This window comes from Oncorhynchus mykiss, chromosome 16 (assembly GCF_057628025.1).
Source record: "Oncorhynchus mykiss isolate SJ-2025 chromosome 16, ASM5762802v1, whole genome shotgun sequence".
NCBI lineage: Eukaryota > Metazoa > Chordata > Actinopteri > Salmoniformes > Salmonidae > Oncorhynchus > Oncorhynchus mykiss.
This window is the reverse complement of record NC_143037.1, coordinates 40,409,985-40,436,904: the sequence shown is the minus strand read 5'-3', so window position 1 is coordinate 40,436,904 and position 26,920 is coordinate 40,409,985. Positions and strand designations below refer to the sequence as shown.

The window sequence follows — 26,920 nt, the reverse complement described above, 5'->3', positions numbered from 1 at the left end:
TAAATAAGTTAACTTACACGTTATATTGGCTAACAATTTGTTAGCTACACTGGTCTTACGAACCACATAGCTTTATCAGTACAGCAGTATGTACCGGTATGTTGTTAGCTAGATACTTAACGTTAGTTGGCTACTTATAGATCAAACTTGACAAAATAATAACTATAGGCTATCTAACTAACTACCCAATGTTTGACGTGATTATTCCCGTCATTCTGAGCTTAGCTAAATGGTATAGTCATTGTGCGTTCTCAATGGACATTCGGGTGCTTTCGTAAATTCGCTCTGGCTGTCTACTCTGCTCTGAATTTACAAACAGACAATCTGACAACGCTCTGAATTCATGTGCGCATTCTGGAACTCCTGATTGAATTTAAGAACACACCTGAAGTCATATAATGTCTAACCAGTAATTTGTTATGCTAGATAGCTAGCAAGAGGTTGCATAGCAACAGCATCAGCTTCCGGTAGACAGGTGAAAAGCTAGTACGCGCAATTGAAAGCATACTGTTCGTTTACAGTATACTAAAATGTATACAGTATACTAAAATTTGTCAGAAGCCTCTGGTGGGCGGGGGGGGGGGGGGGGGGGTAGTGTTGGCAGTGTTGGCTATAAATGGCTTGTGTTCATCGGGGCACAACAGGATATTATAAACAAGCTTTTCTTAATGGACAAGTTCAGATGGTGCCCACTGAACACGACCCCCGGTTGTCTTGTTCTGTGTTCCAGACGCCTCGTATAACACGTTCCACCAGGAGGAGGACTATCCAGTGGTGAGGTACCTGAGACAGCCTCTGCACTTTGAGGTGGAGCTGACCAGGTCCTCTGACCCCAAGGTAGCGCTGGTGCTTGACCACTGCTGGGCCACCCTCAACGAGGACCGCGGCTCCCGACCCCGTTGGAATCTCATCATTAATGGGTAACTTGTTGTTTTAGGGCCTAAACAAGTGTTATTCCACAGGTGTGGTTCCTGAGTAATTAGCAACCTATCATACTTGGCAGGCCATTTATTTTGGCTACCGTGGCTATGCCCCCATCCATAGGTCATGAGTGGTCACAATGGTTTGAGCTTAAAAAAAGATGAGTGAGCCATGTGCGGTCTGTCACCAGATCTACACCCAATTTAACACTTATGGGAGATTCTGATCACATGCTTGTTATCACTGAGTGGTCCCTGCAGCGTACCATTGGAACATGTAAATCTAGTTTAGAAAATATAAAATAACTCCCTAATCCCAGAATGCCATTCACTGCGCCCGTTTCCTGAGGTCTTAACTTAGTTTGGCCACTTCAGCATGTGGCAAATCTTTGTACTTGTTACGGCGTACACATGACAAGTAGTTTACAGTTAACTAATCAAAAATCCAATACAACCGTAGCACGAAAGCTAAACAGAGTTGCAAGATATAGGTCAATCCATTTTGGGAGGTGAAGTCCTTGGGGGAAGGTATTATGGAGAGGATGATGCAGGAAATATTACTAAGATGGGCGATTTATGAACAATAAATGGTGGGGCAGACAGTTTTTCTAAGCTAAATACCCCTGGAAAGGGGGTCTGATCTGGCAACCCTGAGGTACCATAGTTTACACTCTGATGCTGTGTTCAAATCAGCTAACGACTTCAGTGCATTCAAGACAATTGGGGTACTCCAGTTGAGATCACCATAAGTCTGACATACGCGTATGTGATAACCTGACTGCATTGTATGGCGTTAGCATTAGCTCATGTTCAGTACCACCTTCAAAGTGTTTTAAACATGTGTCCATTACAATCTAGGCAAGAATCAGAACGAATTAATAAAACGCTAAGTACATTATACTTACGGTACGCTACAGTAGAAACGACAACACGTTACACAGAAAATAAGGTACTTTGATAGGAATGCACGCATGTTCACAGTTAATTGTAAGGAAGACACTAAATGTGCAAGGACTGTATACTTGATCTGGGGAAGTGCTTGGGCTTTCTTTTGAAGGAAAGTTTGTCCGGCTCATTAAATTCTCAAATCGAAATGGTCTGCAACAGTAAAATGGGCTACTTTTGTGAATGAATTGAGGCAAAATTTGAAGTTGAAACGGCCTATAGAAAAATTGCAGGTAATGTGCCTTGGACTGAGGTCAGCGCGGGTTAACTGTCCACATTTTGGAACAGTGAGTGCATTCTGAGATCACGCGCATAAAATCAACTCCCACTGGGGCAACTGTTGAAGATATTTGGAACTCGCGTGTGAAAAGGTTAATGTTGCCGTTACCTACACCTTTTTACTCAATGTTATCCTTTTAGTTTGCTACAGTTCAGTGTTGTGACAAACTGATGGTCAGTCGAATGGAAATCAAGAGCGGCTGGCAAGCTTGGCTTGCCTTTCCGATTGGTTTCAAACAACTGCTCTTAACACTGACTGAATAGTTGTTGGGTTTGGCATGCGCACAGAAACTGGGCAGTCCTGTGCAGTTTCTGAAAGTTGCGTGGAAATACGAATCGCTGATGCATTTTGTTCATGTCTTATGATTCACTTGGGCAAATGAATGGATTTTCTAACAAGTTGAAGGCATTGAGTTGATTTCCTCCTTAGTTCAAAGCATTTTTGAATATTGTTGAATTTCGGTTTAATACCTGTATTTCGTGATTCCGTTTGGGCGCACCGTATTTTATAGGGCCCTAGTCCATGAAGTTGTCATAAGTATGAACCTAGGATATGCCCTTTTTCCCCCCACAAGAGTGAAATATATGGGCTGGAAATGTAAGCTAGGTTTGAGCTTTTTCAGTGTGTGTCACAAGGTGGACATTTCTCTGTCCCCCTAAGAGTAAGCGACACGTTGACTTTATATAGTGTACCAAGAGAATGCCTTTCGCTTATGGCCATACCAGCCTGAATACGCCTGATCTCGTCTGATCTCGGAAGCTACGCAGGGTCGGGCCTGGTTAGTACTTGGATGGGAGACCGCCTGGGAATACCGGGTGCTGTAAGCGTTTTGCTCCAGCAGAGGGTTCTCTTGTGTCATGCGTGGAGCAACTCCCTTTTATTTATCACCCTAATAATGTTGTGTCTTTTTATTGGACTGCAGTTTGTTAGTGCTTCCCTGCCATGCCCTGATCAAATCAAATAATGGACAGTGCGTTTCCCTCAAAATCTAGGCAGTGCATTCAGCATTTGTTTTTAGGCTAGGAGACTGTCAATGTCTGTAGTCCATTAGGGTCCTGTAAAATCCCTTCAATGTTTTGCCTGATTGCCCTCCCCCCCAAAAAAAATCCCCCTATTCCCCGTTGACCTCCGGAGGGGTCAAAAAATGCATTTTCGTTGTCGGCAGGATTCGAACCTGCGCCGGAAGATCCTAATGGATTTCTAGTCCATCGCCTTAACCACTCGGCCACGACAACATTGACAAAAGAAAACAGGCTTGTTAGGAGTGAATGGGTCAACAGGCATAGCCTACAGAAAGTAATAATTTAACAACTGAAAGATAATGCAGTAACTCATTATAATGCAATAACACAAAATGTTCACTCATTCAATTGTTATTAAGTCCAGCTGTTTTCTTATTTAACCTTGATCTTTGCTCAGCTCCAGGTCTGCATTTGAGAGTGTTTATTATGAATGGTTATTTCACTGTGTGAAGATGTTATTTCATCGTTCTTATTATTACTGCTAAGCAGCATGACTCCTGAGAGGCACTAAACAACTGTCAGAAGTGGGATTTGAACCCACGCCTCCATGGGAGACAGCGACCTGAACGCAGCGCCTTAGACCGCTCGGCCATACTGACTACAGCACAGTAACTGGGTATCGGGTTAAAGTGTATGCGGTAAAAGTAGAAATATGAACAAAGCTCTAAAATCACCACAGAGACCAGAACAACTATGCACGATACTGACTTGCACTTTCAAAAGTCACTTTCAATAGTAGTAATTTGTTTTTATAAATTAAAAAGTCCAGTCATTGACTTAACGTCAATATGGCCTTCAATGGGAAAGAGTAGTAAATCGTCATTGAATGAGCGCTAAACTGGCATCAGAATATGGCCATTCTGATATAAATGATAAAATTCCTCAGATAAGACTGAAAAAGTGTCTGGAAATATCAGCAACCATCAGGGTAAGAGTGACAACAGGTCCACATGGGGGAAATCCTTACAAATGGCTTAATGGGTCATTTCAACGCAATCGTGTTATTATTTATTTTTAGGGTTTAACAAGGCAGCTCACCTGTGACTTGACATTAGATGCGGCGACTTCGATTAACCTGCAGACGATATTTTTGTTCTTCCCGCCAATACAATCCACTGACAACGACCGACGAGTTCTGCGTTCCGAGATTATTTTTGTTATTTGCCTGTTTGGGGCCCGCCTGTGAAATTGCGCGATTCTTGCAATTCTCTTTCAGCCTCTCATCAACTAGCTGTTTTTGCAGAATATTAAAAATACGATAGTTATTCACTACTCATATTAACTAGGTGTCATTTACGTTACCTTAAGTCATTTATTTTTCAACTGGATTTTACAAAGGTGCATGACATGCAGGCGCTAAAAAGTTGTCAGGAGGGGGTTTCAAACCATGCCTATAGGGGAGTCTGCGACCTGAATGACTTAATGGTTATTTTCAATGCAATCTAGTTTTTTCTTTTTCTTTTAGGGTTTAACAAGGTTTCTCACCTGTTACCTGTGGCTTGACTTTAGATGTGGCCAGTTCGATTACCCTGCAGACTATAAGAGTGTCTTCAGAATATGGCCAATTTGACATGAATTTAAAAATGCCTCAGATAGGACCAAAAATGTGTCTGGAGCTTCCCGTCAGGGTAAGAGTGACAACAGGTTTCCACATGTCAAAATGGGGGAAATCTTAGCAAATGGCTTAATGGTTATTCATGAGAATCGTGTTGTTGTATTGTTGAGTGTATCATGGGATCTCACCGGAAATCTGTGGCTTGACTACAAACCTGTAACCTATGCTACTGTGGCCTATAGAGCTAGAAGGCTGGATAACCAGGTGTGTAAAGGTGTGAAGTGGGATAGATGGCCTGCAGTCCTATCCCAAATGGACAACTAATCCCTATGTACTTGCGGAGATCTGAGAGGATGCGATTGGTATAAGAAACACGACTAAACTTCAACCTCCGGAGGGGTCAAAAAAATGCATTTTTGTTGTTGGCAGGATTTGAACCTGAGCAGGAAGATCCTAATGGATTTCTAGTCCATTGCCTTAAACACTCGGCCACGACAACGTTGACAGAAGAAAACAGGCTTGTTAGGAGTGAATGGGCCAACAGGCATAGCCTACAGAAAGTGAAATTTAACAACTGAAAGATAATGCAGTAACTCATTATAATGCAATAACACAAAATGTTCCCCTCATTCATTTGTTATTAAGTCCAGCTGTTTTCTTATTTAACCTTGATCTTTGCTCAGCTCCAGAAGGTCTGCATTTGAGAGTGTTTATTATGAATTGCTATTTCACTGTGTGAAGTTGTTATTTCATCATTCTTATTATTACTGCTGAGCAGCATGACTCCTGAGAGGCACTAAAAAACTGTCAGAAGTGGGATTTGAACCCACGCCTCCATGGGAGACTGCGACCTGAACGCAGCGCCTTAGACCGCTCGGCCATCCTGACTACAGCACAGTAACTGGGTATCGGGTTAAAGTGTATGCGGTAAAACTAGAAATATGAACAACGCTCTAAAATCACCACAGAGACCAGAACAACTATGCACGATACTGACTTGCACTTTCAATAGTCATTTGTTTTTATAAATTAAAAAGTCCAGTCATTGATTTAACCTCAATATGGCCTTCAATGGGAAAGAGTAGTAAATCGTCATTGAATGAGCGCTAAACTGGCATCAGAATATGGCCATTCTGATATAAATGATAAAATTCCTCAGATAAGACTGAAAAAGTGTCTGGAAATATCAGCAACCATCAGGGTAAGAGTGACAACAGGTCCACATGGGGGAAATCCTTACAAATGGCTTAATGGGTCATTTCAACGCAATCGTGTTATTATTTATTTTTAGGGTTTAACAAGGCAGCTCACCTGTGACTTGACATTAGATGTGGCGACTTCGATTACCCTGCAGACGATATTTTTGTTCTTCCCGCCAATACAATCCACTGACAACGACCGACGAGTTCTGCGTTCCGAGATTATTTTTGTTATTTGCCTGTTTGGGGCCCGCCTGTGAAATTGCGCGATTCTTGCAATTCTCTTTCAGCCTCTCATCAACTAGCTGTTTTTGCAGAATATTAAAAATACGATAGTTATTCACTACTCATATTAACTAGGTTTCATTTACGTTACCTTAAGTCATTTATTTTTCAACTGGATTTTACAAAGATGCATGACATGCAGGCGCTAAAAAGTTGTCAGGAGGGGGTTTCAAACCATGCCTATAGGGGAGTCTGTGACCCGAATGACTTAATGGTTATTTTCAATGCAATCAAGTTTTTTCTTTTTCTTTTAGGGTTTAACAAGGTTTCTCACCTGTTACCTGTGGCTTGACTTTAGATGTGGCCAGTTCGATTACCCTGCAGACTATAAAAGTGTCTTCAGAATATGGCCAATTTGACATGAATTTAAAAATGCCTCAGATAGGACCAAAAAAGTGTCTGGAGCTTCCCGTCAGGGTAAGAGTGACAACAGGTTTCCACATGTCAAAATGGGGGAAATCTTAGCAAATGGCTTCATGGTTATTCATGAGAATCGTGTTGTTGTATTGTTGAGTGTATCATGGAATCTCACCTGAAATCTGTGGCTTGACTACAAACCTGTAACCTATGCTACTGTGGCCTATAGAGCTAGAAGGCTGGATAACCAGGTGTGTAAAGGTGTGAAGTGGGACAGATGGCCTGCATTCCTATCCCAAATGGACAACTAATCCCTATGTACTTGCGGAGATCTGAGAGGATGCGATTGGTATAAGAAACACGACTAAACTTCAATCTCCGGAGGGGTCAAAAAAATGCATTTTTGTTGTTGGCAGGATTTGAACCTGAGCAGGAAGATCCTAATGGATTTCTAGTCCATCGCCTTAAACACTCGGCCACGACAACGTTGACAGAAGAAAACAGGCTTGTTAGGAGTGAATGGGCCAACAGGCATAGCCTACAGAAAGTGAAATTTAACAACTGAAAGATAATGCAGTAACTCATTATAATGCAATAACACAAAATGTTCCCCTCATTCATTTGTTATTAAGTCCAGCTGTTTTCTTATTTAACCTTGATCTTTGCTCAGCTCCAGAAGGTCTGCATTTGAGAGTGTTTATTATGAATTGTTATTTCACTGTGTGAAGTTGTTATTTCATCATTCTTATTATTACTGCTGAGCAGCATGGCTCCTGAGAGGCACTAAAAAACTGTCAGAAGTGGGATTTGAACCCACGCCTCCATGGGAGACTGCGACCTGAACGCAGCGCCATAGACCGCTCGGCCATCCTGACTACAGCACAGTACCTGGGTATCGGGTTAAAGTGTATGCGGTAAAAGTAGAAATATGAACAACGCTCTAAAATCACCACAGAGACCAGAACAACTATGCACGATACTGACTTGCACTTTCAATAGTCATTTGTTTTTATAAATTAAAAAGTCCAGTCATTGATTTAACCTCAATATGGCCTTCAATGGGAAAGAGTAGTAAATCGCCATTGAATGAGCGCTAAACTGGCATCAGAATGTGGCCATTCTGATAGAAATGATAAAATTCCTCAGATAAGACTGAAAAAGTGTCTGGAAATATCAGCAACCATCAGGGTAAGAGTGACAACAGGTCCACATGGGGGAAATCCTTACAAATGGCTTAATGGGTCATTTCAACGCAATCGTGTTATTATTTATTTTTAGGGTTTAACAAGGCAGCTCACCTGTGACTTGACATTAGATGCGGCGACTTCGATTACCCTGCAGACGATATTCTTGTTCTTCCCGCCAATACAATCCACTGACAACGACCGACGAGTTCTGCGTTCCGAGATTATTTTTGTTATTTGCCTGTTTGGGGCCCGCCTGTGAAATTGCGCGATTCTTGCAATTCTCTTTCATCCTCTCATCAACTAGCTGTTTTTGCAGAATATTAAAAATACGATAGTTATTCACTACTCATATTAACTAGGTGTCATTTACGTTACCTTAAGTCATTTATTTTTCAACTGGATTTTACAAAGGTGCATGACATGCAGGCGCTAAAAAGTTGTCAGGAGGGGGTTTCAAACCATGCCTATAGGGGAGTCTGCGACCTGAATGACTTAATGGTTATTTTCAATGCAATCAAGTTTTTTCTTTTTCTTTTAGGGTTTAACAAGGTTTCTCACCTGTTACCTGTGGCTTGACTTTAGATGTGGCCAGTTCGATTACCCTGCAGACTATAAGAGTGTCTTCAGAATATGGCCAATTTGACATGAATTTAAAAATGCCTCAGATAGGACCAAAAAAGTGTCTGGAGCTTCCCGTCAGGGTAAGAGTGACAACAGATTTCCACATGTCAAAATGGGGGAAATCTTAGCAAATGGCTTCATGGTTATTCATGAGAATTGTGTTGTTGTATTGTTGAGTGTATCATGGGATCTCACCTGAAATCTGTGGCTTGACTACAAACCTGTAACCTATGCTACTGTGGCCTATAGAGCTAGAAGGCTGGATAACCAGGTGTGTAAAGGTGTGAAGTGGGATAGATGGCCTGCAGTCCTATCCCAAATGGACAACTAATCCCTATGTACTTGCGGAGATCTGAGAGGATGCGATTGGTATAAGAAACACGACTAAACTTCAACCTCCGGAGGGGTCAAAAAAAAGCATTTTCGTTGTCGGCAGGATTCAAACCTGCACAGGAAGATCCTAATGGATTTCTAGTCCATCGCCTTAACCACTCGGCCACGACAACAGTGACAGAAGAAAACAGGCTTGTTAGGAGTGAATGGGCCAACAGGCATAGCCTACAGAAAGTGAAATTTAACAACTGAAAGATAATGCAGTAACTCATTATAATGCAATAACACAAAATGTTCCCCTCATTCATTTGTTATTAAGTCCAGCTGTTTTCTTATTTAACCTTGATCTTTGCTCAGCTCCAGAAGGTCTGCATTTGAGAGTGTTTATTATGAATTGCTATTTCACTGTGTGAAGTTGTTATTTCATCATTCTTATTATTACTGCTGAGCAGCATGACTCCTGAGAGGCACTAAAAAACTGTCAGAAGTGGGATTTGAACCCACGCCTCCATGGGAGACTGCAACCTGAACGCAGTGCCTTAGACCGCTCGGCCATCCTGACTACAGCACAGTAACTGGGTATCGGGTTAAAGTGTATGCGGTAAAAGTAGAAATATGAACAACGCTCTAAAATCACCACAGAGACCAGAACAACTATGCACGATACTGACTTGCACTTTCAATAGTCATTTGTTTTTATAAATTAAAAAGTCCAGTCATTGATTTAACCTCAATATGGCCTTCAATGGGAAAGAGTAGTAAATCGTCATTGAATGAGCGCTAAACTGGCATCAGAATATGCCATTCTGATATAAATGATAAAATTCCTTAGATAAGACTGAAAAAGTGTCTGGAAATATCAGCAACCATCAGGGTAAGAGTGACAACAGGTCCACATGGGGGAAATCCTTACAAATGGCTTAATGGGTCATTTCAACGCAATCGTGTTATTATTTATTTTTAGGGTTTAACAAGGCAGCTCACCTGTGACTTGACATTAGATGCGGCGACTTCGATTACCCTGCAGACGATATTTTTGTTCTTCCCGCCAATACAATCCACTGACAACGACCGACGAGTTCTGCGTTCCGAGATTATTTTTGTTATTTGCCTGTTTGGGGCCCGCCTGTGAAATTGCGCAATTCTTGCAATTCTCTTTCAGCCTCTCATCAACTAGCTGTTTTTGCAGAATATTAAAAATACGATAGTTATTCACTACTCATATTAACTAGGTGTCATTTACGTTACCTTAAGTCATTTATTTTTCAACTGGATTTTACAAAGGTGCATGACATGCCGGCGCTAAAAAGTTGTCAGGAGGGGGTTTCAAACCATGCCTATAGGGGAGTCTGCGACCTGAATGACTTAATGGTTATTTTCAATGCAATCAAGTTTTTTATTTTTATTTTAGGGTTTAACAAGGTTTCTCACCTGTCACCTGTGGCTTGACTTTAGATGTGGCCAGTTCGATTACCCTGCAGCCTAAGAGTGTCTTCAGAATATGGCCAATTTGACATGAATTTAAAAATGCCTCAGATAGGACCAAAAAAGTGTCTGGAGCTTCCCGTCAGGGTAAGAGTGACAAGAAGTTTCCACATGTCAAAATGGGGGAAATCTTAGCAAATGGCTTAATGGTTATTCATGAAAATCGTGTTGTTGTATTGTTGAGTGTATCATGGGATCTCACCTGAAATCTGTGGCTTGACTACAAACCTGTAACCTATGCTACTGTGGCCTATAGAGCTAGAAGGCTGGATAACCAGGTGTGTAAAGGTGTGAAGTGGGATAGATGGCCTGCAGTCCTATCCCAAATGGACAACTAATCCCTATGTACTTGCGGAGATCTGAGAGGATGCGATTGGTATAAGAAACACGACTAAACTTCAACCTCCGGAGGGGTCAAAAAAATGCATTTTCATTGTCGGCAGGATTTAAACCTGCGCAGGAAGATCCTAATGGATTTCTAGTCCATCGCCTTAACCACTCAGCCACGACAACGTTGACAGAAGAAAACAAGCTTGTTAGGAGTGAATGGGCCAACAGGCATAGCCTACAGAAAGTGAAATTTAACAACTGAAAGATAATGCAGTAACTCATTATAATGCAATAACACAAAATGTTCCCCTCATTAATTTGTTATTAAGTCCAGCTGTTTTCTTATTTAACCTTGATCTTTGCTCAGCTCCAGAAGGTCTGCATTTGAGGGTGTTTATTATGAATTGTTATTTCACTGTGTGAAGTTGTTATTTCATCATTCTTATTATTACTGCTGAGCAGCATGACTCCTGAGAGGCACTAAAAAACTGTCAGAAGTGGGATTTGAACCCACGCCTCCATGGGAGACTGCGACCTGAACGCAGCGCCAGAGACCGCTCGGCCATCCTGACTACAGCACAGTAACTGGGTATCGGGTTAAAGTGTATGCGGTAAAAGTAGAAATATGAACAACGCTCTAAAATCACCACAGAGACCAGAACAACTATGCACGATACTGACTTGCACTTTCAATAGTCATTTGTTTTTATGAATTAAAAAGTCCAGTCATTGATTTAACCTCAATATGGCCTTCAATGGGAAAGAGTAGTAAATCGCCATTGAATGAGCGCTAAACTGGCATCAGAATATGGCCATTCTGATATAAATGATAAAATTCCTCAGATAAGACTGAAAAAGTGTCTGGAAATATCAGCAACCATCAGGGTAAGAGTGACAACAGGTCCACATGGGGGAAATCCTTACAAATGGCTTAATGGGTCATTTCAACGCAATCGTGTTATTATTTATTTTTAGGGTTTAACAAGGCAGCTCACCTGTGACTTGACATTAGATGCGGCGACTTCGATTACCCTGCAGACGATATTTTTGTTCTTCCCGCCAATACAATCCACTGACAACGACCGATGAGTTCTGCGTTCCGAGAGTATTTTTGTTATTTGCCTGTTTGGGGCCCGCCTGTGAAATTGCGCGATTCTTGCAATTCTCTTTCAGCCTCTCATCAACTAGCTGTTTTTGCAGAATATTAAAAATACGATAGTTATTCACTACTCATATTAACTAGGTGTCATTTACGTTACCTTAAGTCATTTATTTTTCAACTGGATTTTACAAAGGTGCATGACATGCAGGCGCTAAAAAATTGTCAGGAGGGGGTTTCAAACCATGCCTATAGGGGAGTCTGCGACCTGAATGACTTAATGGTTATTTTCAATGCAATCAAGTTTTTTCTTTTTCTTTTAGGGTTTAACAAGGTTTCTCACCTGTTACCTGTGGCTTGACTTTAGATGTGGCCAGTTCGATTACCCTGCAGCCTAAGAGTGTCTTCAGAATATGGCCAATTTGACATGAATTTAAAAATGCCTCAGATAGGACCAAAAAAGTGTCTGGAGCTTCGCGTCAGGGTAAGAGTGACAACAGGTTTCCACATGTCAAAATGGGGGAAATCTTAGCAAATGGCTTAATGGTTATTCATGAGAATCGTGTTGTTGTATTGTTGAGTGTATCATGGGATCTCACCTGAAATCTGTGGCTTGACTACAAACCTGTAACCTATGCTACTGTGGCCTATAGAGCTAGAAGGCTGGATAACCAGGTGTGTAAAGGTGTGAAGTGGGACAGATGGCCTGCAGTCCTATCCCAAATGGACAACTAATCCCTATGTACTTGCGGAGATCTGAGAGGATGCGATTGGTATAAGAAACACGACTAAACTTCAACCTCCGGAGGGGTCAAAAAAATGCATTTTCGTTGTCGGCAGGATTTGAACCTGCGCAGGAAGATCCTAATGGATTTCTAGTCCATCGCCTTAACCACTCGGCCACGACAACTATGACAGAAGAAAGCAGGCTTGTTAGGAGTGAATGGGCCAACAGGCATAGCCTACAGAAAGTGAAATTTAACAACTGAAAGATAATGCAGTAACTCATTATAATGCAATAACACAAAATGTTCCCCTCATTCATTTGTTATTAAGTCCAGCTGTTTTCTTATTTAACCTTGATCTTTGCTCAGCTGCAGAAGGTCTGCATTTGAGAGTGTTTATTATGAATTGTTATTTCACTGTGTGAAGTTGTTATTTCATCATTCTTATTATTACTGCTGAGCAGCATGACTCCTGAGAGGCACTAAAAAACTGTCAGAAGTGGGATTTGAACCCACGCCTCCATGGGAGACTGCGACCTGAACGCAGCGCCTTAGACCGCTCGGCCATCCTGACTACAGCACAGTAACTGGGTATCGGGTTAAAGTGTATGCGGTAAAAGTAGAAATATGAACAACGCTCTAAAATCACCACAGAGACCAGAACAACTATGCACGATACTGACTTGCACTTTCAATAGTCATTTGTTTTTATAAATTAAAAAGTCCAGTCATTGATTTAACCTCAATATGGCCTTCAATGGGAAAGAGTAGTAAATCGTCATTGAATGAGCGCTAAACTGGCATCAGAATATGGCCATTCTGATATAAATGATAAAATTCCTTAGATAAGACTGAAAAAGTGTCTGGAAATGTCAGCAACCATCAGGGTAAGAGTGACAACAGGTCCACATGGGGGAAATCCTTACAAATGGCTTAATGGGTCATTTCAACGCAATCGTGTTATTATTTATTTTTAGGGTTTAACAAGGCAGCTCACCTGTGACTTGACATTAGATGCGGCGACTTCGATTACCCTGCAGACGATATTTTTGTTCTTCCCGCCAATACAATCCACTGACAACGACCGACGAGTTCTGCGTTCCGAGATTATTTTTGTTATTTGCCTGTTTGGGGCCCGCCTGTGAAATTGCGCGATTCTTGCAATTCTCTTTCAGCCTCTCATCAACTAGCTGTTTTTGCAGAATATTAAAAATACGATAGTTATTCACTACTCATATTAACTAGGTGTCATTTACGTTACCTTAAGTCATTTATTTTTCAACTGGATTTTACAAAGGTGCATGACATGCAGGCGCTAAAAAGTTGTCAGGAGGGGGTTTCAAACCATGCCTTTAGGGGAGTCTGCGACCTGAATGACTTAATGGTTATTTTCAATGCAATCAAGTTTTTTCTTTTTCTTTTAGGGTTTAACAAGGTTTCTCACCTGTTGCCTGTGGCTTGACTTTAGATGTGGCCAGTTCGATTACCCTGCAGAATATAAGAGTGTCTTCAGAATATGGCCAATTTGACATGAATTTAAAAATGCCTCAGATAGGACCAAAAAAGTGTCTGGAGCTTCCCGTCAGGGTCAGAGTGACAACAGGTTTCCACATGTCAAAATGGGGGAAATCTTAGCAAATGGCTTAATGGTTATTCATGAGAATCGTGTTGTTGTATTGTTGAGTGTATCATGGGATCTCACCTGAAATCTGTGGCTTGACTACTAACCTGTAACCTATGCTACTGTGGCCTATAGAGCTAGAAGGCTGGATAACCAGGTGTGTAAAGGTGTGAAGTGGGATAGATGGCCTGCAGTCCTATCCCAAATGGACAACTAATCCCTATGTACTTGCGGAGATCTGAGAGGATGCGATCGGTATAAGAAACACGACTAAACTTCCACCTCCGGAGGGGTCAAAAAAATGCATTTTCGTTGTCGGCAGGATTTGAACCTGCGCAGGAAGATCCTAATGGATTTCTAGTCCATCGCCTTAACCACTCGGCCACGACAACGTTGACAGAAAAAAACAGGCTTGTTAGGAGTGAATGGGCCAACAGGCATAGCCTACAGCGAGTGAAATTTAACAACTGATTAACAACTGATTAACTCATTATAATGCAATAACACAAAATGTTCCCCTCATTAATTTGTTATTAAGTCCAGCTGTTTTCTTATTTAACCTTGATCTTTGCTCAGCTCCAGAAGGTCTGCATTTGAGAGTGTTTATTATGAATTGTTATTTCACTGTGTGAAGTTGTTATTTCATCATTCTTATTATTACTGCTGAGCAGCATGACTCCTGAGAGGCACTAAAAAACTGTCAGAAGTGGGATTTGAACACACGCCTCCATGGGAGACTGCGACCTGAACGCAGCGCCTTAGACCGCTCGGCCATCCTGACTAGAGCACAGTAACTGGGTATCGGGTTAAAGTGTATGCGGTAAAAGTAGAAATATGAACAACGCTCTAAAATCACCACAGAGACCAGAACAACTATGCACGATACTGACTTGCACTTTCAATAGTCATTTGTTTTTCATAAATTAAAAAGTCCAGTCATTGATTTAACCTCAATATGGCCTTCAATGGAAAAGAGTAGTAAATCGCCATTGAATGAGCGCTAAACTGGCATCAGAATATGGCCATTCTGATATAAATGATAAAATTCCTCAGATAAGACTGAAAAAGTGTCTGGAAATATCAGCAACCATCAGGGTAAGAGTGACAACAGGTCCACATGGGGGAAATCCTTACAAATGGCTTGATGGGTCATTTCAACGCAATTGTGTTATTATTTATTTTTAGGGTTTAACAAGGCAGCTCACCTGTGACTTGACATTAGATGCGGCGACTTTGATTACCCTGCAGACGATATTTTTGTTCTTCCCGCCAATACAATCCACTGACAACGACCGACGAGTTCTGCGTTCCGAGATTATTTTTGTTATTTGCCTGTTTGGGGCCCGCCTGTGAAATTGCGCGATTCTTGCAATTCTCTTTCAGCCTCTCATCAACTAGCTGTTTTTGCAGAATATTAAAAATACGATAGTTATTCACTACTCATATTAACTAGGTGTCATTTACGTTACCTTAAGTCATTTATTTTTCAACTGGATTTTACAAAGGTGCATGACATGCAGGCGCTAAAAAATTGTCAGGAGGTGGTTTCAAACCATGCCTATAGGGGAGTCTGCGACCTGAATGACTTAATGGTTATTTTCAATGCAATCGAGTTTTTTCTTTTTCTTTTAGGGTTTAACAAGGTTTCTCACCTGTTACCTGTGGCTTGACTTTAGATGTGGCCAGTTCGATTACCCTGCAGCCTAAGAGTGTCTTCAGAATATGGCCAATTTGACATGAATTTAAAAATGCCTCAGTTAGGACCAAAAAAGTGTCTGGAGCTTCCCGTCAAGGTAAGAGTGACAACAGGTTTCCACATGTCAAAATGGGGGAAATCTTAGCAAATGGCTTCATGGTTATTCATGAGAATCGTGTTGTTGTATTGTTGAGTGTATCATGGGATCTCACCTGAAATCTGTGGCTTGACTACAAACCTGTAACCTATGCTACTGTGGCCTATAGAGCTAGAAGGCTGGATAACCAGGTGTGTAAAGGTGTGAAGTGGGATAGATGGCCTGCGGTCCTATCCCAAATGGACAACTAATCCCTATGTACTTGCGGAGATCTGAGAGGATGCGATTGGTATAAGAAACACGACTAAACTTCAACCTCCGGAGGGGTCAAAAAAATGCATTTTCATTGTCGGCAGGATTTGAACCTGCGCAGGAAGATCCTATTGGATTTCTAGTCCATTGCCTTAACCACTCGGCCACGACAACATTGACAGAAGAAAACAGGCTTGTTAGGAGTGAATGGGCCAACAGGCATAGCCTACAGAAAGTGAAATTTAACAACTGAAAGATAATGCAGTAACTCATTATAATGCAATAACATAAAATGTTCCCCTCATTCATTTGTTATTAAGTCCAGCTGTTTTCTTATTTAACCTTGATCTTTGCTCAGCTCCAGAAGGTCTGCATTTGAGAGTGTTTATTATGAATTGTTATTTCACTGTGTGAAGTTGTTATTTCATCATTCTTATTATTACTGCTGAGCAGCATGACTCCTGAGAGGCACTAAAAAACTGTCAGAAGTGGGATTTGAACCCACGCCTCCATGGGAGACTGCGACCTGAACGCAGCGCCTTAGACAGCTCAGCCATCCTGACTACAGCACAGTAACTGGGTATCGGGTTAAAGTGTATGCGGTAAAAGTAGAAATATGAACAACGCTCTAAAATCACCACAGAGACCAGAACAACTATGCACGATACTGACTTGCACTTTCAATAGTCATTTGTTTTTATAAATTAAAAAGTCCAGTCATTGATTTAACCTCAATATGGCCTTCAATGGGAAAGAGTAGTAAATCGTCATTGAATGAGCGCTAAACTGGCATCAGAATATGGCCATTCTGATATAAATGATAAAATTCCTCAGATAAGACTGAAAAAGTGTCTGGAAATATCAGCAACCATCAGGGTAAGAGTGACAACAGGTCCACATGGGGGAAATCCTTACAAATGGCTTAATGAGTCATTTCAACGCAATCGTGTTATTATTTATTTTTAGGGTTTAACAAGGCAGCTCACCTGTGACTTGACATTAGATGCGGCGACTTTGATTACCCTGCAGACGATATTTTTGTTCTTCCCGCCAATACAATCCACTGACAACGACCGACGAGTTCTGCGTTCCGAGATTATTTTTGTTATTTGCCTGTTTGGGGCCCGCCTGTGAAATTGCGCGATTCTTGCAATTCTATTTCAGCCTCTCATCAACTAGCTGTTTTTGCAGAATATTAAAAATACGATAGTTATTCACTACTCATATTAACTAGGTGTCATTTACGTTACCTTAAGTCATTTATTTTTCAACTGGATTTTACAAAGGTGCATGACATGCAGGCGCTAAAAAATTGTCAGGAGGGGGTTTCAAACCATGCCTATAGGGGAGTCTGCGACCTGAATGACTTAATGGTTATTTTCAATGCAATCAAGTTATTTATTTTTCTTTTAGGGTTTAACAAGGTTTCTCACCTGTTACCTGTGGCTTGACTTTAGATGTGGCCAGTTCGATTACCCTGCAGCCTAAGAGTGTCTTCAGAATATGGCCAATTTGACATGAATTTAAAAATGCCTCAGTTAGGACCAAAAAAGTGTCTGGAGCTTCCCGTCAGGGTAAGAGTGACAACAGGTTTCCACATGTCAAAATGGGGGAAATCTTAGCAAATGTTTTTCATGGTTATTCATGAGAATCGTGTTGTTGTATTGTTGAGTGTATCATGGGATCTCACCTGAAATCTGTGGCTTGACTACAAACCTGTAACCTATGCTACTGTGGCCTATAGAGCTAGAAGGCTGGATAACCAGGTGTGTAAAGGTGTGAAGTGGGACAGATGGCCTGCAGTCCTATCCCAAATGGACAACTAATCCCTATGTACTTGCGGAGATCTGAGAGGATGCGATTGGTATAAGAAACACGACTAAACTTCAACCTCCGGAGGGGTCAAAAAAATGCATTTTCGTTGTCGGCAGGATTTGAACCTACGCAGGAAGATCCTAATGGATTTCTAGTCCATCGCCTTAACCACTCGGCCACGACAACGTTGACAGAAGAAAACAGGCTTGTTAGGAGTGAATGGGCCAACAGGCATAGCCTACAGAAAGTGAAATTTAACAACTGAAAGATAATGCAGTAACTCATTATAATGCAATAACACAAAATGTTCCCCTCATTCATTTGTTATTAAGTCCAGCTGTTTTCTTATTTAACCTTGATCTTTGCTCAGCTCCAGAAGGTCTGCATTTGAGAGTGTTTATTATGAATTGTTATTTCACTGTGTGAAGTTGTTATTTCATCATTCTTATTATTACTGCTGAGCAGCATGACTCCTGAGAGGCACTAAAAAACTGTCAGAAGTGGGATTTGAACCCACGCCTCCATGGGAGACTGCGACCTGAACGCAGCGCCTTAGACCGCTCGGCCATCCTGACTACAGCACAGTAACTGGGTATCGGGTTAAAGTGTATGCGGTAAAAGTAGAAATATGAACAACGCTCTAAAATCACCACAGAGACCAGAACAACTATGCACGATACTGACTTGCACTTTCAATAGTCATTTGTTTTTATAAATTAAAAAGTCCAGTCATTGATTTAACCTCAATATGGCCTTCAATGGGAAAGAGTAGTAAATCGTCATTGAATGAGCGCTAAACTGGCATCAGAATATGGCCATTCTGATATAAATGATAAAATTCCTCAGATAAGACTGAAAAAGTGTCTGGAAATATCAGCAACCATCAGGGTAAGAGTGACAACAGGTCCACATGGGGGAAATCCTTACAAATGGCTTAATGAGTCATTTCAACGCAATCGTGTTATTATTTATTTTCAGGGTTTAACAAGGCAGCTCACCTGTGATTTGACATTAGATGCGGCGACTTTGATTACCCTGCAGACGATATTTTTGTTCTTCCCGCCAATACAATCCACTGACAACGACCGACGAGTTCTGCGTTCCGAGATTATTTTTGTTATTTGCCTGTTTGGGGCCCGCCTGTGAAATTGCGCGATTCTTGCAATTCTCTTTCAGCCTCTCATCAACTAGCTGTTTTTGCAGAATATTACAAATACGATAGTTATTCACTACTCATATTAACTAGGTGTCATTTACGTTACCTTAAGTCATTTATTTTCAACTGGATTTTACAAAGGTGCATGACATGCAGGCGCTAAAAAGTTGTCAGGAGGGGGTTTCAAACCATGCCTATAGGGGAGTCTGCGACCTGAATGACTTAATGGTTATTTTCAATGCAATCGAGTTTTTTCTTTTTCTTTTAGGGTTTAACAAGGTTTCTCACCTGTTACCTGTGGCTTGACTTTAGATGTGGCCAGTTCGATTACCCTGCAGACTATAAGAGTGTCTTCAGAATATGGCCAATTTGACATGAATTTAAAAATGCCTCAGATAGGACCAAAAAAGTGTCTGGAGCTTCCCGTCAGGGTAAGAGTGACAACAGGTTTCCACATGTCAAAATGGGGGAAATCTTAGCAAATGGCTTAATGGTTATTCATGAGAATCGTGTTGTTGTATTGTTGAGTGTATCATGGGATCTCACCGGAAATCTGTGGCTTGACTACAAACCTGTAACCTATGCTACTGTGGCCTATAGAGCTAGAAGGCTGGATAACCAGGTGTGTAAAGGTGTGAAGTGGGATAGATGGCCTGCAGTCCTATCCCAAATGGACAACTAATCCCTATGTACTTGCGGAGATCTGAGAGGATGCGATTGGTATAAGAAACACGACTAAACTTCAACCTCCGGAGGGGTCAAAAAAATACATTTTCGTTGTCGGCAGGATTTGAACCTGCGCAGGAAGATCCTAATGGATTTCTAGTCCATCGCCTTAACCACTCGGCCACGACAACGTTGACAGAAGAAAACAAGCTTGTTAGGAGTGAATGGGCCAACAGGCATAGCCTACAGAAAGTGAAATTTAACAACTGAAAGATAATGCAGTAACTCATTATAATGCAATAACATAAAATGTTCCCCTCATTCATTTGTTATTAAGTCCAGCTGTTTTCTTATTTAACCTTGATCTTTGCTCAGCTCCAGAAGGTCTGCATTTGAGAGTGTTTATTATGAATTGTTATTTCACTGTGTGAAGTTGTTATTTCATCATTCTTATTATTACTGCTGAGCAGCATGACTCCTGAGAGGCACTAAAAAACTGTCAGAAGTGGGATTTGAACCCACGCCTCCATGGGAGACTGCGACCTGAACGCAGCGCCTTAGACAGCTCAGCCATCCTGACTACAGCACAGTAACTGGGTATCGGGTTAAAGTGTATGCGGTAAAAGTAGAAATATGAACAACGCTCTAAAATCACCACAGAGACCAGAACAACTATGCACGATACTGACTTGCACTTTCAATAGTCATTTGTTTTTATAAATTAAAAAGTCCAGTCATTGATTTAACCTCAATATGGCCTTCAATGGGAAAGAGTAGTAAATCGTCATTGAATGAGCGCTAAACTGGCATCAGAATATGGCCATTCTGATATAAATGATAAAATTCCTCAGATAAGACTGAAAAAGTGTCTGGAAATATCAGCAACCATCAGGGTAAGAGTGACAACAGGTCCACATGGGGGAAATCCTTACAAATGGCTTAATGAGTCATTTCAACGCAATCGTGTTATTATTTATTTTTAGGGTTTAACAAGGCAGCTCACCTGTGACTTGACATTAGATGCGGCGACTTTGATTACCCTGCAGACGATATTTTTGTTCTTCCCGCCAATACAATCCACTGACAACGACCGACGAGTTCTGCGTTCCGAGATTATTTTTGTTATTTGCCTGTTTGGGGCCCGCCTGTGAAATTGCGCGATTCTTGCAATTCTATTTCAGCCTCTCATCAACTAGCTGTTTTTGCAGAATATTAAAAATACGATAGTTATTCACTACTCATATTAACTAGGTGTCATTTACGTTACCTTAAGTCATTTATTTTTCAACTGGATTTTACAAAGGTGCATGACATGCAGGCGCTAAAAAATTGTCAGGAGGGGGTTTCAAACCATGCCTATAGGGGAGTCTGCGACCTGAATGACTTAATGGTTATTTTCAATGCAATCAAGTTATTTATTTTTCTTTTAGGGTTTAACAAGGTTTCTCACCTGTTACCTGTGGCTTGACTTTAGATGTGGCCAGTTCGATTACCCTGCAGCCTAAGAGTGTCTTCAGAATATGGCCAATTTGACATGAATTTAAAAATGCCTCAGTTAGGACCAAAAAAGTGTCTGGAGCTTCCCGTCAGGGTAAGAGTGACAACAGGTTTCCACATGTCAAAATGGGGGAAATCTTAGCAAATGTTTTTCATGGTTATTCATGAGAATCGTGTTGTTGTATTGTTGAGTGTATCATGGGATCTCACCTGAAATCTGTGGCTTGACTACAAACCTGTAACCTATGCTACTGTGGCCTATAGAGCTAGAAGGCTGGATAACCAGGTGTGTAAAGGTGTGAAGTGGGACAGATGGCCTGCAGTCCTATCCCAAATGGACAACTAATCCCTATGTACTTGCGGAGATCTGAGAGGATGCGATTGGTATAAGAAACACGACTAAACTTCAACCTCCGGAGGGGTCAAAAAAATGCATTTTCGTTGTCGGCAGGATTTGAACCTACGCAGGAAGATCCTAATGGATTTCTAGTCCATCGCCTTAACCACTCGGCCACGACAACGTTGACAGAAGAAAACAGGCTTGTTAGGAGTGAATGGGCCAACAGGCATAGCCTACAGAAAGTGAAATTTAACAACTGAAAGATAATGCAGTAACTCATTATAATGCAATAACACAAAATGTTCCCCTCATTCATTTGTTATTAAGTCCAGCTGTTTTCTTATTTAACCTTGATCTTTGCTCAGCTCCAGAAGGTCTGCATTTGAGAGTGTTTATTATGAATTGTTATTTCACTGTGTGAAGTTGTTATTTCATCATTCTTATTATTACTGCTGAGCAGCATGACTCCTGAGAGGCACTAAAAAACTGTCAGAAGTGGGATTTGAACCCACGCCTCCATGGGAGACTGCGACCTGAACGCAGCGCCTTAGACCGCTCGGCCATCCTGACTACAGCACAGTAACTGGGTATCGGGTTAAAGTGTATGCGGTAAAAGTAGAAATATGAACAACGCTCTAAAATCACCACAGAGACCAGAACAACTATGCACGATACTGACTTGCACTTTCAATAGTCATTTGTTTTTATAAATTAAAAAGTCCAGTCATTGATTTAACCTCAATATGGCCTTCAATGGGAAAGAGTAGTAAATCGTCATTGAATGAGCGCTAAACTGGCATCAGAATATGGCCATTCTGATATAAATGATAAAATTCCTCAGATAAGACTGAAAAAGTGTCTGGAAATATCAGCAACCATCAGGGTAAGAGTGACAACAGGTCCACATGGGGGAAATCCTTACAAATGGCTTAATGAGTCATTTCAACGCAATCGTGTTATTATTTATTTTCAGGGTTTAACAAGGCAGCTCACCTGTGATTTGACATTAGATGCGGCGACTTTGATTACCCTGCAGACGATATTTTTGTTCTTCCCGCCAATACAATCCACTGACAACGACCGACGAGTTCTGCGTTCCGAGATTATTTTTGTTATTTGCCTGTTTGGGGCCCGCCTGTGAAATTGCGCGATTCTTGCAATTCTCTTTCAGCCTCTCATCAACTAGCTGTTTTTGCAGAATATTACAAATACGATAGTTATTCACTACTCATATTAACTAGGTGTCATTTACGTTACCTTAAGTCATTTATTTTCAACTGGATTTTACAAAGGTGCATGACATGCAGGCGCTAAAAAGTTGTCAGGAGGGGGTTTCAAACCATGCCTATAGGGGAGTCTGCGACCTGAATGACTTAATGGTTATTTTCAATGCAATCGAGTTTTTTCTTTTTCTTTTAGGGTTTAACAAGGTTTCTCACCTGTTACCTGTGGCTTGACTTTAGATGTGGCCAGTTCGATTACCCTGCAGACTATAAGAGTGTCTTCAGAATATGGCCAATTTGACATGAATTTAAAAATGCCTCAGATAGGACCAAAAAAGTGTCTGGAGCTTCCCGTCAGGGTAAGAGTGACAACAGGTTTCCACATGTCAAAATGGGGGAAATCTTAGCAAATGGCTTAATGGTTATTCATGAGAATCGTGTTGTTGTATTGTTGAGTGTATCATGGGATCTCACCGGAAATCTGTGGCTTGACTACAAACCTGTAACCTATGCTACTGTGGCCTATAGAGCTAGAAGGCTGGATAACCAGGTGTGTAAAGGTGTGAAGTGGGATAGATGGCCTGCAGTCCTATCCCAAATGGACAACTAATCCCTATGTACTTGCGGAGATCTGAGAGGATGCGATTCGTATAAGAAACACGACTAAACTTCAACCTCCGGAGGGGTCAAAAAAATACATTTTCGTTGTCGGCAGGATTTGAACCTGCGCAGGAAGATCCTAATGGATTTCTAGTCCATCGCCTTAACCACTCGGCCACGACAACGTTGACAGAAGAAAACAAGCTTGTTAGGAGTGAATGGGCCAACAGGCATAGCCTACAGAAAGTGAAATTTAACAACTGAAAGATAATGCAGTAACTCATTATAATGCAATAACACAAAATGTTCCCCTCATTCATTTGTTATTAAGTCCAGCTGTTTTCTTATTTAACCTTGATCTTTGCTCAGCTCCAGAAGGTCTGCATTTGAGAGTGTTTATTATGAATTGTTATTTCACTGTGTGAAGTTGTTATTTCATCATTCTTATTATTACTGCTGAGCAGCATGACTCCTGAGAGGCACTAAGAAACTGTCAGAAGTGGGATTTGAACCCACGCCTCCATGGGAGACTGCGACCTGAACGCAGCGCCTTAGACCGCTCGGCCATCCTGACTACAGCACAGTAACTGGGTATCGGGTTAAAGTGTATGCGGTAAAAGTAGAAATATGAACAACGCTCTAAAATCACCACAGAGACCAGAACAACTATGCACGATACTGACTTGCACTTTCAATAGTCATTTGTTTTTATAAATTAAAAAGTCCAGTCATTGATTTAACCTCAATATGGCCTTCAATGGGAAAGAGTAGTAAATCGTCATTGAATGAGCGCTAAACTGGCATCAGAATATGGCCATTCTGATATAAATGATAAAATTCCTCAGATAAGACTGAAAAAGTGTCTGGAAATATCAGCAACCATCAGGGTAAGAGTGACAACAGGTCCACATGGGGGAAATCCTTACAAATGGCTTAATGAGTCATTTCAACGCAATCGTGTTATTATTTATTTTCAGGGTTTAACAAGGCAGCTCACCTGTGATTTGACATTAGATGCGGCGACTTTGATTACCCTGCAGACGATATTTTTGTTCTTCCCGCCAATACAATCCACTGACAACGACCGACGAGTTCTGCGTTCCGAGATTATTTTTGTTATTTGCCTGTTTGGGGCCCGCCTGTGAAATTGCGCGATTCTTGCAATTCTCTTTCAGCCTCTCATCAACTAGCTGTTTTTGCAGAATATTACAAATACGATAGTTATTCACTACTCATATTAACTAGGTGTCATTTACGTTACCTTAAGTCATTTATTTTTCAACTGGATTTTACAAAGGTGCATGACATGCAGGCGCTAAAAAGTTGTCAGGAGGGGGTTTCAAACCATGCCTATAGGGGAGTCTGCGACCTGAATGACTTAATGGTTATTTTCAATGCAATCGAGTTTTTTCTTTTTCTTTTAGGGTTTAACAAGGTTTCTCACCTGTTACCTGTGGCTTGACTTTAGATGTGGCCAGTTCGATTACCCTGCAGACTATAAGAGTGTCTTCAGAATATGGCCAATTTGACATGAATTTAAAAATGCCTCAGATAGGACCAAAAAAGTGTCTGGAGCTTCCCGTCAGGGTAAGAGTGACAACAGGTTTCCACATGTCAAAATGGGGGAAATCTTAGCAAATGGCTTAATGGTTATTCATGAGAATCGTGTTGTTGTATTGTTGAGTGTATCATGGGATCTCACCGGAAATCTGTGGCTTGACTACAAACCTGTAACCTATGCTACTGTGGCCTATAGAGCTAGAAGGCTGGATAACCAGGTGTGTAAAGGTGTGAAGTGGGACAGATGGCCTGCAGTCCTATCCCAAATGGACAACTAATCCCTATGTACTTGCGGAGATCTGAGAGGATGCGATTGGTATAAGAAACACGACTAAACTTCAACCTCCGGAGGGGTCAAAAAAATGCATTTTCGTTGTCGGCAGGATTTGAACCTACGCAGGAAGATCCTAATGGATTTCTAGTCCATCGCCTTAACCACTCGGCCACGACAACGTTGACAGAAGAAAACAGGCTTGTTAGGAGTGAATGGGCCAACAGGCATAGCCTACAGAAAGTGAAATTTAACAACTGAAAGATAATGCAGTAACTCATTATAATGCAATAACACAAAATGTTCCCCTCATTCATTTGTTATTAAGTCCAGCTGTTTTCTTATTTAACCTTGATCTTTGCTCAGCTCCAGAAGGTCTGCATTTGAGAGTGTTTATTATGAATTGTTATTTCACTGTGTGAAGTTGTTATTTCATCATTCTTATTATTACTGCTGAGCAGCATGACTCCTGAGAGGCACTAAAAAACTGTCAGAAGTGGGATTTGAACCCACGCCTCCATGGGAGACTGCGACCTGAACGCAGCGCCTTAGACCGCTCGGCCATCCTGACTACAGCACAGTAACTGGGTATCGGGTTAAAGTGTATGCGGTAAAAGTAGAAATATGAACAACGCTCTAAAATCACCACAGAGACCAGAACAACTATGCACGATACTGACTTGCACTTTCAATAGTCATTTGTTTTTATAAATTAAAAAGTCCAGTCATTGATTTAACCTCAATATGGCCTTCAATGGGAAAGAGTAGTAAATCGTCATTGAATGAGCGCTAAACTGGCATCAGAATATGGCCATTCTGATATAAATGATAAAATTCCTCAGATAAGACTGAAAAAGTGTCTGGAAATATCAGCAACCATCAGGGTAAGAGTGACAACAGGTCCACATGGGGGAAATCCTTACAAATGGCTTAATGAGTCATTTCAACGCAATCGTGTTATTATTTATTTTCAGGGTTTAACAAGGCAGCTCACCTGTGATTTGACATTAGATGCGGCGACTTTGATTACCCTGCAGACGATATTTTTGTTCTTCCCGCCAATACAATCCACTGACAACGACCGACGAGTTCTGCGTTCCGAGATTATTTTTGTTATTTGCCTGTTTGGGGCCCGCCTGTGAAATTGCGCGATTCTTGCAATTCTCTTTCAGCCTCTCATCAACTAGCTGTTTTTGCAGAATATTACAAATACGATAGTTATTCACTACTCATATTAACTAGGTGTCATTTACGTTACCTTAAGTCATTTATTTTCAACTGGATTTTACAAAGGTGCATGACATGCAGGCGCTAAAAAGTTGTCAGGAGGGGGTTTCAAACCATGCCTATAGGGGAGTCTGCGACCTGAATGACTTAATGGTTATTTTCAATGCAATCGAGTTTTTTCTTTTTCTTTTAGGGTTTAACAAGGTTTCTCACCTGTTACCTGTGGCTTGACTTTAGATGTGGCCAGTTCGATTACCCTGCAGACTATAAGAGTGTCTTCAGAATATGGCCAATTTGACATGAATTTAAAAATGCCTCAGATAGGACCAAAAAAGTGTCTGGAGCTTCCCGTCAGGGTAAGAGTGACAACAGGTTTCCACATGTCAAAATGGGGGAAATCTTAGCAAATGGCTTAATGGTTATTCATGAGAATCGTGTTGTTGTATTGTTGAGTGTATCATGGGATCTCACCGGAAATCTGTGGCTTGACTACAAACCTGTAACCTATGCTACTGTGGCCTATAGAGCTAGAAGGCTGGATAACCAGGTGTGTAAA

The 26,920-nt window shown here is 41.2% G+C and overlaps 11 non-coding genes and 1 pseudogene across 11 annotated transcripts; 1 reads left to right on the top strand and 11 right to left on the bottom strand.

Moving 5' to 3' along the window:
* The first annotated feature begins 2,853 nt into the window (after nt 1-2,853).
* On the top strand, nt 2,854-2,972 carry LOC118948985 (5S ribosomal RNA; annotated as a pseudogene).
* Nucleotides 2,973-3,298: 326 nt separating this feature from the next.
* trnas-aga (transfer RNA serine (anticodon AGA)) lies at nt 3,299-3,380 on the bottom strand. The gene has a single exon. It is a non-coding gene; the product is annotated as a tRNA-Ser (tRNA).
* Nucleotides 3,381-5,527: 2,147 nt separating this feature from the next.
* Nucleotides 5,528-5,610, bottom strand: trnal-cag (transfer RNA leucine (anticodon CAG)). The gene has a single exon. It is a non-coding gene; the product is annotated as a tRNA-Leu (tRNA).
* A 6,836-nt stretch (nt 5,611-12,446) lies between these two features.
* On the bottom strand, nt 12,447-12,528 carry trnas-aga (transfer RNA serine (anticodon AGA)). The gene has a single exon. It is a non-coding gene; the product is annotated as a tRNA-Ser (tRNA).
* Nucleotides 12,529-12,834: 306 nt separating this feature from the next.
* trnal-cag (transfer RNA leucine (anticodon CAG)) lies at nt 12,835-12,917 on the bottom strand. Its single transcript has one exon. It is a non-coding gene; the product is annotated as a tRNA-Leu (tRNA).
* A 1,357-nt stretch (nt 12,918-14,274) lies between these two features.
* Nucleotides 14,275-14,356, bottom strand: trnas-aga (transfer RNA serine (anticodon AGA)). The gene has a single exon. It is a non-coding gene; the product is annotated as a tRNA-Ser (tRNA).
* A 3,960-nt stretch (nt 14,357-18,316) lies between these two features.
* On the bottom strand, nt 18,317-18,399 carry trnal-cag (transfer RNA leucine (anticodon CAG)). Its single transcript has one exon. It is a non-coding gene; the product is annotated as a tRNA-Leu (tRNA).
* A 1,356-nt stretch (nt 18,400-19,755) lies between these two features.
* trnas-aga (transfer RNA serine (anticodon AGA)) lies at nt 19,756-19,837 on the bottom strand. The gene has a single exon. It is a non-coding gene; the product is annotated as a tRNA-Ser (tRNA).
* A 2,133-nt stretch (nt 19,838-21,970) lies between these two features.
* trnal-cag (transfer RNA leucine (anticodon CAG)) lies at nt 21,971-22,053 on the bottom strand. Its single transcript has one exon. It is a non-coding gene; the product is annotated as a tRNA-Leu (tRNA).
* Nucleotides 22,054-23,409: 1,356 nt separating this feature from the next.
* Nucleotides 23,410-23,491, bottom strand: trnas-aga (transfer RNA serine (anticodon AGA)). Its single transcript has one exon. It is a non-coding gene; the product is annotated as a tRNA-Ser (tRNA).
* Nucleotides 23,492-23,797: 306 nt separating this feature from the next.
* Nucleotides 23,798-23,880, bottom strand: trnal-cag (transfer RNA leucine (anticodon CAG)). The gene has a single exon. It is a non-coding gene; the product is annotated as a tRNA-Leu (tRNA).
* A 1,745-nt stretch (nt 23,881-25,625) lies between these two features.
* trnal-cag (transfer RNA leucine (anticodon CAG)) lies at nt 25,626-25,708 on the bottom strand. Its single transcript has one exon. It is a non-coding gene; the product is annotated as a tRNA-Leu (tRNA).
* Between the last annotated feature and the right edge of the window lie 1,212 nt (nt 25,709-26,920).